This window comes from Anastrepha ludens, chromosome 4 (assembly GCF_028408465.1).
Source record: "Anastrepha ludens isolate Willacy chromosome 4, idAnaLude1.1, whole genome shotgun sequence".
NCBI classification, from domain to species: Eukaryota; Metazoa; Arthropoda; class Insecta; order Diptera; family Tephritidae; genus Anastrepha; species Anastrepha ludens.
The window spans coordinates 10,458,948-10,473,737 of record NC_071500.1 but is presented as its reverse complement, the minus strand read 5'-3'; the positions used below and the strand labels follow the sequence as shown (position 1 = coordinate 10,473,737).

The 14,790-nt window shown below is 36.7% G+C and overlaps 1 non-coding gene across 1 annotated transcript; it reads left to right on the top strand.

The window, feature by feature from the left end:
* The first annotated feature begins 2,955 nt into the window (after positions 1-2,955).
* Positions 2,956-3,037, top strand: Trnas-uga (transfer RNA serine (anticodon UGA)). The gene has a single exon. It is a non-coding gene; the product is annotated as a tRNA-Ser (tRNA).
* Positions 3,038-14,790: the final 11,753 nt, after the last annotated feature.

Below are 14,790 nucleotides of genomic sequence, written 5' to 3'. Positions count from 1 at the left end.
CATCTCCATGAACTTTTTGTAGCTCTCGATGCGCTTCAGCTGCCGTTTTTTTCGAATGAAAGTGGAGAATCAGCACATCCCGCAAATGACGATTATTCGGCACAAAATCACACATTTTCACAAAACCAAAAGTATATGATACCAAAACAAAATCACTAATGTGTAGAAGCAGTTTGCTTACCATATGTCTAAGCTTGGTTTATGACGTTTAGGTTATGTTAGAACCGACTAGCACACTCTGCTGGCGGCATCTATTGACAAACAGTGGGAACTTAGTTGCGCACCTAATAATAATTATAATATATATAAATATATGCAAGATATTATTTTGATTTCTTACAAAGAAAGTAATCTTTTAATTGCATTTGAAATACTTGTTTGGCCCTAGAAAGGTCCAAATCCAAAAAGGTTGAGGGATAATTAAGGTCCAACAGCGATGAATTTATAATACAGTTAAATTTGGCAAAATTTCAGTAATGGTGTGGCGATGCATTTCCAGCAAGGGAATGGGTGATTTGATAATTATAGAAAATAAGGTGGATGAACGACAATATTTACATATTCTGCAATGCCTTTTGATAAGTAGTGCAAAAAGATTTGGCTTCATTGTTAACAACAAACCTCATTTTACATACTACCAAGACAACGATCCAAGGCATAAAGCTCATATGGTCAGAATGTGCCTTCTTTTTAATTGCAGTAGAGTATTGGGTATACCAGACCAAAGCCCAGATATAAACCCAATAGAAAATATTATATTTGTACATATTTAAAGAAAAAAATTGCAAAATCACAGGTCGAGCAGAGTTCAAAAACGTTAATTCAAAGGGATTGGCATAAGATAACTCAGGTCTACGATGTACAAAACAGGCTACACTATACAAAGTACTGATTCACATTTCATTTTTTAAAACATTTGTATACATAACTTGAAGCTATTAGCCACAAATGTAAAAATGTAACACAGCTGTCAAGTGTATGAAGTGTATATTATTTTTACCTCTTATTGTTGTGTAATTGTATTTTTAAACGGAATAACTTTATTTTCTACCATTGGCTTAAGAATTATTTATATCAGTCAAATTAAACCCAAGATTAAAGAAAACTAGCTTATTTGATGCAGCCAAAAAAAATTATTAAAATATCAAATATATTTTATGGTATTTCCATTACAGAAAAAGTCTTATATTTTTTTATTGTTAATAACATTTTTTATTTAATAACAAAAAATATCAAAAAATGTTTCTTCATAAGAAAGATATAGCAAATTAAAATAATTCAGTTACAGTTTTGAGGTCGCAGCTTAAATGATGTACTAAATTAAAAGTAATCAAAAAACATAAACACATTAATATTTCGATTTCATGATTACGGCTAATACTTAGTGGGGTATCCCTTTTGGTTCAGAACAGCTTTCTTATTTTATTTTCCAGCACTGGCCGCAAGTTCTCAATAACGTTGAGATATGGAATGTGTGCAGGTGTCTGTACTGCATGTAGGCAGTTCCAGATAAGCCAAGTTTTTACAATACCAGACGTATGCTGGGGATCGTTGTCTTGATGGAACCTAGACGAATCCCTAATGCCCATTTGAACCGCACTTTCTACTAAATTATCATTTGGCAGATCCAGATACATCCCTCTATTCATGTTTCCTTCGATAAATGTTAAATTTCCAACGTCTGAATAGGACATACAACCCCATACCATCACACTGCCCGCGCCGTGTTTAACTGTGGAGCGTAAATTGCATGGTTAAATTTGCTTTCATCCGCGAAAACGACGGACTTCCAGAACGAAATGTCTTTGTTCAAATGTTGTCGGCAAAATTCTATTCTTTGTTTTCTATTACGAGCATTAATCAACGACTTATTTCGCGCAGTCCTTCCACAGTTTTAGGATTACAGATCTTGCCTAAGCTTTTTTCGACTTCGTTCGTTTAAATCTGGCTTTTCTTTAACTTTGCTAACAATCCACACCTTATCTGCATCATTAAATATTTTATTTGGCGCAGATCTGCCCTTATTTTTATCCCATTTTCGTGGCGAAACCTTTCTACACATAATGTAATGGACAGTTGAGGAACTAATAGTAACAATTTCGGCAATTTTTCGTTGACTTTTGCCCTCTTTATAATGACGAATAACGTCTTCCATTTTTTAAGTGAGGTCCGATTTCCCATTTTAAAAAATTCAAATTTTCTTTACAAAAACTTTTTTAGAATGACTTAAGACGCTAAGCTAAACTGAAAAAATTTATTTCACCCTTATTTCATTCTCAGAGAAAATATAAAATACACTGCATCATTTAAGCTGTGAGCATATTTTGATGAGAAAACTATTAGTTTCTATATTTTTTTTTAGCAATCTTTATTTTTGTTATTGCTCTTTTGCAGTGGTAAACAGTACATACATATGTCATTACAAGTCATATACATACATTTTTTTATTAAATTTAATAAATATCGAGTCATTTTCTTTTTCTCTAAAAACGTACTACTTATGTATGTGCATGCATCAAATAGCTGTGAGTCACTGTATATTTTTTTCTTAAGCAATATGTCTGAATTTCACTAGATTAGTGGATGTCAAAACACTTCCTTGACAAACTATATATCACCTTTCATATGAGCTTGTATTAATTATACACCTCATTGTTGGTCAAAAATTAAGAAAATTTAACACAAAATACGCATATCAAACGTTTTCGAAGTACATACAATATTGTTGGTATGTACAAAAACAATACTGAATGTTTGCATGTACGAGCAAGAAAAATGAGCAAAATGCTACTCAACCACTACCAACAACAAGTTATGCGAATTGTTTTTGTACGTTCTCTTGTGAACCGACGTTCACGCATACACATCTCTCCCTCTCTCTTTATCTGTTACTCAACACTCTCTTATTCTTTATGGATACACTCTTATGCATAGTTTGTCACAATATTTATAACAGCTGCGGTGTCCGAGTGGTTAAGGAGATGGACTTGAAATCCATTGGGTTCTACCCGCACAGGTTCGAGTCCTGTCCGCAGCGGCGAGAATTTTTTTTTTTATTAAATTAAAAATTATTTTTTTATTAAACATGCTGTTTTTACACCTGACAAAATTCATATACCTACATACATTTTGTATGGAGGGCAAGCGCGGTAAATAAGGCTGCTTATTGCCGCGGCGGTCTATTTACTGCGCGACTCTTGGTAGAATATAATTATTTTAATTATTTTTTTCCTTAATTTTGATATTGTGTACATATTACTTAGTAATATTTTTGGCTGCACAGTGACGGCAAAACCTTTTAACGATTACCGCATTTGCCGCTGAATTTCGTCTAGAATACAACTACGCTGTACCAGATATCGAACATGGCATTCAAAGCGAGCCTTTGCTTACCAATGCAAACAATGGCAAACCCACAGAATTATCTGAAACAGAGGTATAGAATTCTTTTAATGACCTATGTACGTAATGAAACAGTTATTTTGAAGAGACAAAATTGAATTTGACAAAAAACAAGGGGAAATCCCCATTGGTTCTCCCGCCCCTTTTAAAAAAAGGGGTATAAGGGGGGGTAGAGGGGGTATTCTACTATCCAAAAGTGAAAACCTCACTGGCCGGAGGCTTATAGTTTTTAAGTTATTTGAGTTTAAAAATTGTAAAATTGACCAAGAATCCTCCTATTTTGGTTACTACAACCAGCCGAAGTGCTGCCAGACATCGTATAAATAAACAATTTTAGAAGATAATAAATGACTAGAAATACAAAATTTTACAAATTATTTCTATATGATATACGTCTATTCATATATATATATATATATATATGATATATATATTTTTAATTCCACATTTTCACTATATTATGAATATATGATATATATATATACATATATATATTTAAAAAAAAAGAAAAAAAGCGCCGCAGGCGAAAATCGCGCGATTTTTAATTCCAAATTTTCACTATATATACATATATATATTTAAAAAAAAAGAAAAAAAAGCGCCGCAGGCGAAAATTTGGAATAAAAAATCGCGCGATTTTTAATTCCAAATTTTCCCTATATTATGAATATATGATATATATATATACATATATATATTTAAAAAAAAAGAAAAAAAAGCGCCGCAGGCGAAAATTTGGAATAAAAAATCGCGCGATTTTTAATTCCAAATTTTCACTATATTATACATATATTAAAAAATTTTAAAGAGAATAAATTAATAAAAAGACAGAATGTTATGGTTTGTAGCTGTATTTGATGACATCAATTAGGTTTTCAAAGGGATCATAGCGATTTTTACTTATTGACTTGCGCCAAAGGTACTCTACGATCATGTCCGCGAAGTTGCTCGGATTGTTATAATTATCCTTTTGAAAAAACCTTTTTACCACCCTCCATTGGGGTTCTATCCGCTGCGTATGGATACCATCGCTCGTCACAAACGGATTGTCCGGGTCGCTGTGGTTTACTTTTAGGTGCTCATACCCATGATCGCGAAGGCAGTCGTAGGCTTTCCAGTAATCCGTGTGGATTGTTGTGCCTTCCGCCACATGCTTTTTAATCAAAGGTATGAGCACCTCCGCCGAACGCACGTTGTCCGGACATACCTCCAGCCTTAAGTCTTCGCTGCCGTCCTCTATCATCCCGAGAACCCAATGGCCTTCCACTCTTCTCCCTAAATTTACAACAGAAATATTTTAATTAATAAAATGTTTTATATTGCAGGCATACAAAATTTACCTTTATTATATTTCCTTTTGCCGAATTTGCTCTCATCTATTTGTACGATTTTGCCCGGTCCTCCTATTTTTCCTGTGGACTCCTGCTTGTCAACCTGATATGATACCACAGCCTCACGGCAATAATTGTACCAATCAGTTATTGTTTCCTTAGACAAGCAGGAGCCCTCGAAGAAATTTTCCTCTCTAGTCATGGCATTCGACCAGTGATGTGCATACCCATACATTATGTGAAATATATGGGGGAGCGAAATCTTGGCGTTTTCGAACCAAGTCCCGCTCGCTCTAGACACCCCAGATTTATCTCGGCATGACTCTTTTCTGCACCGGAAAATTCCTAGGCAGCCCCTCATTTGCAGTGTCATCTGTGTCCTATGCCTTGCACATAGTTTCGACCGCAGAATGAGGCCGTTATCCTCGGCAAATTGGACGCACTGCTCTGTTGTCCCCAATGTTCTTATAACTTTTGCGAAATTCCAGCGCTGCTTTATTTCAGCAGCAGTGAGAACATTGCTTGTACGAATTGCTGGTTCTTGCAGGGTCCTTCCACTGCTTGTGGACGGGATATTATCATCTAAAAAGTATATTAATATAATTCAATATATATATGTTTTATAAGAAATAAATTACCTGCTTCCATTTGACTCATTTTGTATTATTAAATTATTAAATATAGTGTAAATCACTGAATCGAAAACTTGTGAAAACTTGCAACGCGTTTAAAATGGCAACGGTAAATGGAAAACACGAAAATGCAAAACAAAATGAAAGTAAAAATTACCGTTTTTCGAAGATGCAGGGATGCATTCCCAGTAGGTACGATAGGAGAAATTCGAGTAGGATGGGAGAAATTTTAGTGTTTTTGTGTAAAACTCCTTTCTGCGTAGGCGGCCTTCGACGGCGCTTACAAAAAATAAATAAATAAAATAGGCGGATACCAGACCGTCTATGCTGTCCACAGTATTTTTGCGTAAAACTTTCTTCTTCGTAGGCGGCCTTCGGCCGCACTGCAAAAAAAATCACCCTTAATAGTCAAACACCGTCTCCGCTGCACATCGGAGTTTTACGTGAAGCGGAACTGTATTTCGAAAATCATATCGATATTGTATTTATTGTATTTATGAACTCAATATATACACTTTAGAGGTTGTAAACCCCCATTCCTTCATTATTCTAACAGAAAAGAGTGTGTGGAAATTATGTTCCTATGTTGCTTCGGTTTCAATGGCATTCTATTATTTTTTTTATTTTTTGCTTCTGGCAGCACTCCATTCAGCCATGCTTTTCAGTTATTGTAAATTTAGCTGGCATATTTGGAGTTAGCAACTTAAAAATGCAATATAAATGGTTAATTTGTGGTATAAATAAATAAAAAGAGTTAAAAACGTATGTGTATGTTAATATAGTTTCAATATTTATTAAAATAAATGTGATAAATGCACTTATTCTATCAAAATTTGGTGAAGATAAAAGACAAACTTTATCAACAAATAACTTAAAAACTATTATTAACAGAATAGTGTTGGTGCTAGTTTTAACAAAATAAGCACGAAGTGAACATCTCCTGTGAATTTCATTGAAAAATTCGTAATATTTCTCTCAAAAGAAGTGATGGGAGAACACATGGGGTCGGAGCCAAAAACAAATTCAAATTTGAAATTATTTCCAGTTGAATTAATGTAAATGTGTGATTTGATCGATGATGTGTGACCTACAGAGACCAAAAGTCAGTTGCCAACAGTGTTGCCAATTTAGCGACTTTGTCGCTAGAATTGACGACTTTTGCTTGAGTCTTGGCGACAAAAAAAAAGTTTTGACGACAAAAATGATTTAGCGACTTATCTGGCGATTTTTGGAGAGCAAATCAAAACCGTTTTAGGCAATAGATACTTTTCTGTCAACTTGATTACCCGTGAATGCTCTTTACCTTCCATACTCTAGAGTAACAATTTACTGACTATAGATAAAATACCGCACTGCCTATTGGTGTGTTATGGTCGATAAATTATCGATCTATAATTGAAATTTTACATTTATAAATTAATATTTTTCTATAAAAATTAAGGATGACAGTCTTTAATGGACACTTAATAAAATGAAAAAAAAAATCCGATCCTCAAATTCCTACATTTTCCCCCTAAAAAAAATCTCTTATTTCTTTGGCTGTCACAGTGGTGTCCCCCCTTAAAGCGTAGCTTTTTTATGCCACTTTTTCTTTACTATGCTTAAATATATTTTATAAATCCATTTCAAGACTTTAATTAATAATCATATTAAATTGTTGTATGATTTGCCTGGTTTTATTATAAAAGCGTAATAGTTAATATTATTAATTTTATAAATTTTCAAATTTCCACTTGAATCCAGTACTGGATCAACTTCGTAAATAACTTTTTCAACATTTCTTGAATCACTCATGCTTCCAATGATATTTTAAAGACACAAATGTTTTTCAGACACAAATTAACAAAGCGTTAGAAAATTTAGTAGATTTATCGAATCATAATAAAAAAAAAACAGTATTTCAGGAGATTGAAACTAACTTCCGTTGATCTCAAAATTCAGTAGAGTTGGTATTACTGGTTTAATTATTATTCATCTAAAAATTTTAAGTCCACAGCTGGCCTCTTGCGCACCTCTCAAAATGAAATTTAGGATCCGCCCCTGGTGGAGTTAGCGACTTTCTAGCGACTTTTGATATTGGCCCTAGCGACTCAGATTTATTGACGTTGGCTAATGGTTGCTAATCTACCGCTCAGGTGAGCACACGCATTCTTCTATACCTTCGGCATAGTGTCCAGTTTTATTAATAATCCATTTACTTAGAATAACATCCGATCGAATAAATCGCCTTTCTATGTATGATACTATTATTTGAAAAAATATCATCAATTACTCTTCAGAAGAATAATTCATCCCTATAAACAAGCAAACAACGCAAACCGGCAATTTTATAAGTTAATGACGCAGAAAAAATCCACCAACTTGAAGCAGCCGCTGACGAAGGCAAAGCGATTATAACAACAAAACAATGTATAATATAAGTAGCACACGTGCATATGCAATAGATAAATAATATGTATGCAAAGCGATCGCAAGCCAGCAAGTGCTGAACGCACTAGAAGCCTTCACAGCGACGATAGTGAGGCAATGTAAGGGTTTTCGACACTCCAGCAACGAACGAAGTTACAGAGAACGTTAACGTTGTGTGGGAGTTAGAAGTACATACATATGTATGCAAAGGGCGAAGACAGGATGTGCGTCGACAACCAGGTACTCAGTGCAATCACGATTAAAAATCACTTCCCAATGCCAGTGGTGGAAGTGGAGCTGAGGGGTAATAATTTATTTACGTCGCTCGACATGACATCTAAGTATTATCAAAAATCACTGAAGGAAGAATTCAAGCAGTGCACGGCCTTTCTTATGCCAGATGGTTTCTTGGAACACAACATCGTGCCGCTCGTGCTCCAGGATATGATTGTGCGACTTCAGAATTTTGGCAAGCAGATTTTGTAGCGAAAGAATTTTTTTCTTTAACAACCAGCTCGAAATTATAATAGCAAACTTTGTATAGATATTGGTCCATAGTTGCTTATACTACCCGATTTTAAAATTGGTGCAATGGAAGCGATCTTCATTCGATCTACTTATAAGAACACATCTGAAGAAAGAGATCGATCATTATTTTAATTCGTATTTTATTAAAAGAGCCGTCGTACGATGACCCTTCATCTAACTGCCCGAGAGTGGCAAGTGCAGGGAATTATACCATCTCGAGTTAACGTGTTCCAATTACGATAAAGAAACTAAAAAATCGCAAATCTCCAGGAGGGGACAAAAAACGCAACGAAATGATAAAATTTGGCAACGAATATTGTCATTTTTTCTTCAAAAGACTCTCGATACAAGCAAGATTACATTAGAATGGAAAGAAAGCATCACAAAACCATCTTTAAAAAATGTGACAACAAGGACCCAAGTAATTATCGGGGTATACCATTACTTAGCTCTATATTAAAGCTATTTGCAAAAATTCTCGCTCAGGAAACAACAAGACTTCAGGAAAAGTTTCTTAGCTACCAATTGCCACATAAATGGATGAAATCTTGAATGATGTTAATGACGTTGACGTGACACGGTTTTAATATACCTAACACTGAGGTAAAAATATTATGTAATACGGACGATGCAGTGCCCATGGCGAATTCAAAAGATGGTTTTCAATGTTTACTATATTCTTTTGAAAAATCTTCGCCAACATACAGCATGCAAATATCCACATCAAAGGCGAAATCACTAACGATTTCAAAGCACCCATTAAGATGCACGTTAGCCGTATATGGCAAAAGTATCCAGCATTTAATGGAATTTAATTAAATGTGATTGATGAAGGGCGAAATAAATCCGTATAAGCCGCACGGGTGTCCGGGTGTTTATGTGATATTATATAGAAAAACAAGTCAAGGAGCATCAAGAGCAAAGTTTGCATATGTAAGGTACGCGTAAGGCCAATCATGGCATACGGAATTGAAAATCGGTGGATACAATTACAACGGAGCAAATAAACGCTGCGAGCAATAACTGGCGACACAAGACGCGATCTTAAACGAAACGAGGGCATACACTGAAGTAGAAAATGGAGCCGCAAGAGAAAATAAGGAGAGCAGAGAACGGAACACGATCGGTTGGTATAGATTTGGAATGTGAAAAAACAATAACATATTGTAATTCTTTCATTGTCCTATTCAATCCTAGTCCTATAATAAAGATGAAGAAGAAGAAGAAAATAATATTAATTAGTGTATTAATTCCATGCGCATGTCACAGAGAATGTGAAGATCCCGATACCCCAATCGTTGACGACAGAACTGTCATTCCGCTATCCGAGTACGACGAGGTGAGAATAGCGATAACGCAGCTAAAGAACAACAAAGCCGCGAGCGCCGACGGACTGCCGGCTGAACTATTCAAACATGGCGGCGAGGAGCTGGTAAGGTAAGCATGCATCAGCTTCTACGCAAAATATGATCGGATGAAAGCATGCCTGCCGATTGGAATTTAAGTGTGCTCTGACCAATCCATAAGAAGGGTGATCCTGCAATATGTGCCAATTATCGCGGGATTAGTCTTTTAAATATGGGCTTGTTCGAGGCACATAATAAAAGCGGCAATGCTGCTGCACTGATGACAATTTGCAACACTGTTGCAATTGCTCAACTGATACTTTTTTGATGTTCGGCAAACAAAGAATTTTTGATGCCGATTTATTTGTATTCACGCGCAACATTTGCCAAATTTTTGACACTTCGAACGTGATGCTTTTGATAATGTTGCCAGAATTTTACATCGAACGTGATACTTCACAAATCATGCAACACTACGGTTGTGATTGAAGCTCGAACAAGCCCTATCGCTTATAAGGTTCTAGTGAGCGTATTGTGGGAAAGGCTGAAGCCCACCAACAACCAACTGATTGGACCTTATCAGTGTGGCTTTAGACCTGGAAAGTCTAGCGTCAACCAAATATTCACAATACGCCAAATATTGGAAAAGACCCATAAAAGAAGAATCGACACACACCATCTTTTCGTCGACTTCAAAGCTGCATTCGAGCAGCACGAAAAGGAGTTACTTGTATACCGCGATGTCTGAATTTGGTATCCCCGCAAAACTAATACGGCTTTGCAAGATGACGTTGCTCAACACCAGCAACGCCATCAGAATTGGGAAGGACCTCTCCGAGCCGTTTGATACCAAACGAGGTTTCAGACAGGGTGACTCGCTGTCGTGTGACTTCTTTAACCTGATGTTGGAGAGCATCGTACGAGTCGCAGAACTTAATCGCTCAGGCACAATTTTTTATAAGAGCGTACAATTGCTGGCGTATGCCGATGATATTGACATCATCGGCCTTAACAGCCGCGCTGTTAGTTCTGCCTTCTCCAAACTGGATAAAGAAGCAAAGCAAATGGCTCTGGTGGTGAACGAGTACAAAACGAAGTACCTCCTGTCTTCAAACAAACTCCCGGCGCACTCGCGTATCAGCACCAACGTCACTGTTGACAGTTATAATTTCGAGGCTGTAAAAGACTTCGTATATTTGGGAACCAGCATTAACACCGATAACAATGTCAGCCTTGAAATCCAACGCAGAATCTCTCTTGCCAACAAGTGCTACTTTGGACTAAGTAGGCAAATGAGTAGTAAAGTCCTCTCACGACGAACAAAACTAACACCCTACAAGGCTCTCATCATGCCGCTGAAGCTTGGACGATGACAACATCCGATGAAGCGACGCTTGGAGTGTTTAACAGAAAGATTCTGTGGAAGATTTTTGGACCTTTTCACGTTGGTGACGGGAGCACAGGAAGAGGAAGGTCTCCTCTACGTTGGAAAGATCAGGGACTTGAGTTCACTTGGTGGTTCCAACTGGCGTCGACTGGCGCACTTTGTTAAGCTCGGCCAGTTTGCTTAACCAAAGTCGGGGTAAGCGGTTATCGCGCCAGTCAAGAAGAAGAAGTAATGTATTAGATCCAGCCATACTTATAATACATATTAGGGTATCTGCTGTTGGGATTCAGAATCCCGGGCTCGGCATTTTAGGACACCCAAGTCCACACAATTAAACAAAGAGAACTGGGATTTAACATTTTGAATGTGAAAGGGAATACCAAAAATTCTTATGTATAACCTTAAGTAATATTAACGAACAGAAAACTAAAATTTTCATAAATATTAATAACAACAAATCGCATCATCCATCAAGAAAAAATCAGTAGCTGTAACTTAAAGTACAAAATTACACAACCTGAAATGAAAATTGAAGGCAAAGCACAAAAATAAGCAAAAAATAACTCGACAAAGCACAAAAAATAAGCGAAAGATAAATCTGCTAAGCAATAATGCTCGAGGCAAACATAAATTTGTTGCTCAACCGAAACCAGTGCATAACTTTCAGGTTGATGGGAAAGACGGAATGGACACGCAGGACCAAATAGGACATCAATCAAAGGAAACATGACATAAATCATAGCTAAGCACACAAGTAGCAAATAGCCAAGAAGGGGGTGTAAATGAAGTGCTTATGCAAAGCGCTTTTGTGGAGGGAGAGAAGTGTTTCAAAACGGAAGCTAAAATTAATGAAACAATCAATGGATGTCGATAGAGGCGACAAAAAACTACTTTTACGTATGTATGTATGTTTAGATATGTGTGGGTGTATGTATGTAGGGAACATTCTTAATAAAATACATATAATGTTTTAGCTACTGCTAAGCATTCCGCTTATATTGTATATGTACTTGTGCGCATACATGTATATATATGCGTACATATATGGATATATGTATATGTATGTGCTTTCCTCGATTTGTGCAAACACATTGCTCGCCAAAAAGCAACATGTTCCACTCATGCAAATAAACTAAGATCCCTTAATAACCCCATCAACTTGCTACAGTCTCGAATTCGCAACAAGAAAAAGTTGCCGTTCAATGGCAGGCGTGTGGTCCTTAGCAGACCTTTAAAGAAATTTCTCCGTTAGAGTAAACAGTGTTTCATAATCGCCTAATAACGGCATAAAACTCAAAAGAAAAAGAAACCAGCCATTGCTCGTCCTTAGAAGGAAAGAAATATGGATTTCAAGAAATAGAATATTTAAAAAGAACAGAAATGGGGAAAAGGACGGAATGCAGAAATTTCATAAATACCAATGCAAAAATATTGTATAAAAAAGTAAAATATGTTATATCCCAGCACCTGTGAAAGGAGTTTGTTTCATTTAAATACAAATTTACAACAAAATATGCATACAATAAATAGAGAAATAATTCATTTTTTTTTTTTTTGAATCGACTAAAGGTTAATTTATTTATTTATTCATTCTTAGTAAATGTAGAAATTCATGACTTCTTACAGACTGCAACAGAAACAATTAACAACAATAGGGTATAGTACTTATGTGTACAAGGTGGCGCAAAATTAATCATTAATTTTGTTTTTTAATAACATTTTGACTCGTTTCCAAATAGGCAGGATTGGATCGAGGCGAAAATCTGCACCGAAGCTTGCACCTCTGTCTTCACTGACGATTCCAAGATGATGGAATCGGTAGTCGGAGCAGGGGTTTTCTCTAAATCAGCCAATTTATCTATCTCCTTTAAACTGCCGAATGCTGCTAGCGTTTTTTAAGCAGAAGTCTTTGCGATCCTGCAGGCATGCAAAATGCTTTGGGAACGCGGGAGCGAGGGAGATATTAACATTTTCTTCGATAGTCAAGCCGCGATCAAGGCTCTGACGACGCCATGGTGCAGAACGAAACTATGTAGTAAGCTCCTGTAAGGAGGAGATCAAATCTCTTGGGTGTGCAGGTAACATTTCTCTGATCTGGGTTCCAGGACATAGGAACATAGAGGGAAATGAAATTGCCGATGAGCTTGCCAGAAAGGGGACTGAATTTACCTCAGAGACCTCCTATCCGGGCATTAGCATCCCCACAGTTGTTAATGGGGAACTACACAAATTATTTCTCAGGAAAAGATGGAGCTCCATTTCTGCGTGTGCTATTTCGGAAACCTTTTGGCCCAAGTACAATAGAAGGAGGACTCAGTAAGTCCTTTGGACTCCACGCCATTGAATTTCCAAACCCGTAGCCCTGTTTACCGGTCATTGGACGATCGGCACACACGCGGAAAAGCTAGGGTTACCATTACAGAAACTGTGGGGACCTTTCAGAGAATGTTGAGACTGTTGAGCACTTTCTCTGTAAATGTCCTGGTTTGGCAGCTAGACGATTCAGATCACTGGGTGCTCCTGTCTTCGACAGCCTGGGGCAGTCCGCCAACCTAAATTCTATCAACCTTCTTCATTATAAGCATCAAAAGCTCTGGCTGGCAGGGGGTCTCATAATGGTATCAAAACGGCGCTTTAGTGCTACTTGTGGAGTACCAGATTGGCACTTCAACCATTTCACGTACCTACCTTGACTCCTGTTCTTTAACCTAACCTATTTCGGGTCGGCTCTCCTCGTGCGAAATCTCCAGGTGGTCATGACATTTCTGCATCGCATGTCGTTTCCCGGGCTTTGGTGGTCCGCTGGCCCTCCTTTCGCTACCTCCATCTGCAACATTTTCCTCACTCCGTAATCCTTTGGCCTTCTCATTACATGACTGTACCAGTGTAGGCGACACTCCTCGATCTTAGTGCTGATTGGAGCATTTTTATTGCTACCAACAATAAAGGCATTTAGAATTTTGTACAGCAGTGTAATGCCGCTAACCCACCTCTGCATCCGCATTTCTGTCGCGTGCAGTTTCAGCTCTAATTTACGTGGTACAACCCAGCACTCGGATGCATATGTCATTGCCGGCCTCATCATGTTTTTGTAGATTTTTTTTTGTAATTTCTGTTGAATTTTTTTATGAGAAATATATAAATTATTTACAAAATTTAATCAAAGATTATAATATGACATTTGAAAAAAAAAAACGAAATGCGTTTAAAAGAAAAAATATCTTAAGGGGGTATTCTAGTCTAGAAATTTGAAAAAATCGAATTTTTTTTTTTTAATTCGATAGTTTAAGTATTCAAAAATATCTCCCTAAAAGGATTTTTCAAAATTCGAATTATTTTCCAAGTTACAACTATTTTAGTGACGCGACAGTTAGACTGGTTTGAGCGGACGGCGAACTTCAAACGTGTTTTCCTCGAAACTACTTCTTTCGATACGGGCGGCACGATATCTCAAGTTCTAATCAACCGGTTTGCTTGAAGTTTATCATGAATATTCTTTAAATATATCTCTATCGCATGTCCCACGAAAAACTGGAAATTTAAATTTAATATGTGTAAACTCTTCGAGAAAGCTTAAAAGTTAGGAAAAAATCGATCTTAATTTTTGAGTAGCCGCCATTTTATAAAAAGAAAATTGTTTCCCCTGCTGTTTCTTCTATTGCCTTCCACGAACGCCTATAGCTTAGCGTTACATTTAACAGCCATTTTGAATACTCCAACTTTGACTTTGTTGATGATGTGTTTCGGCGTTTGAA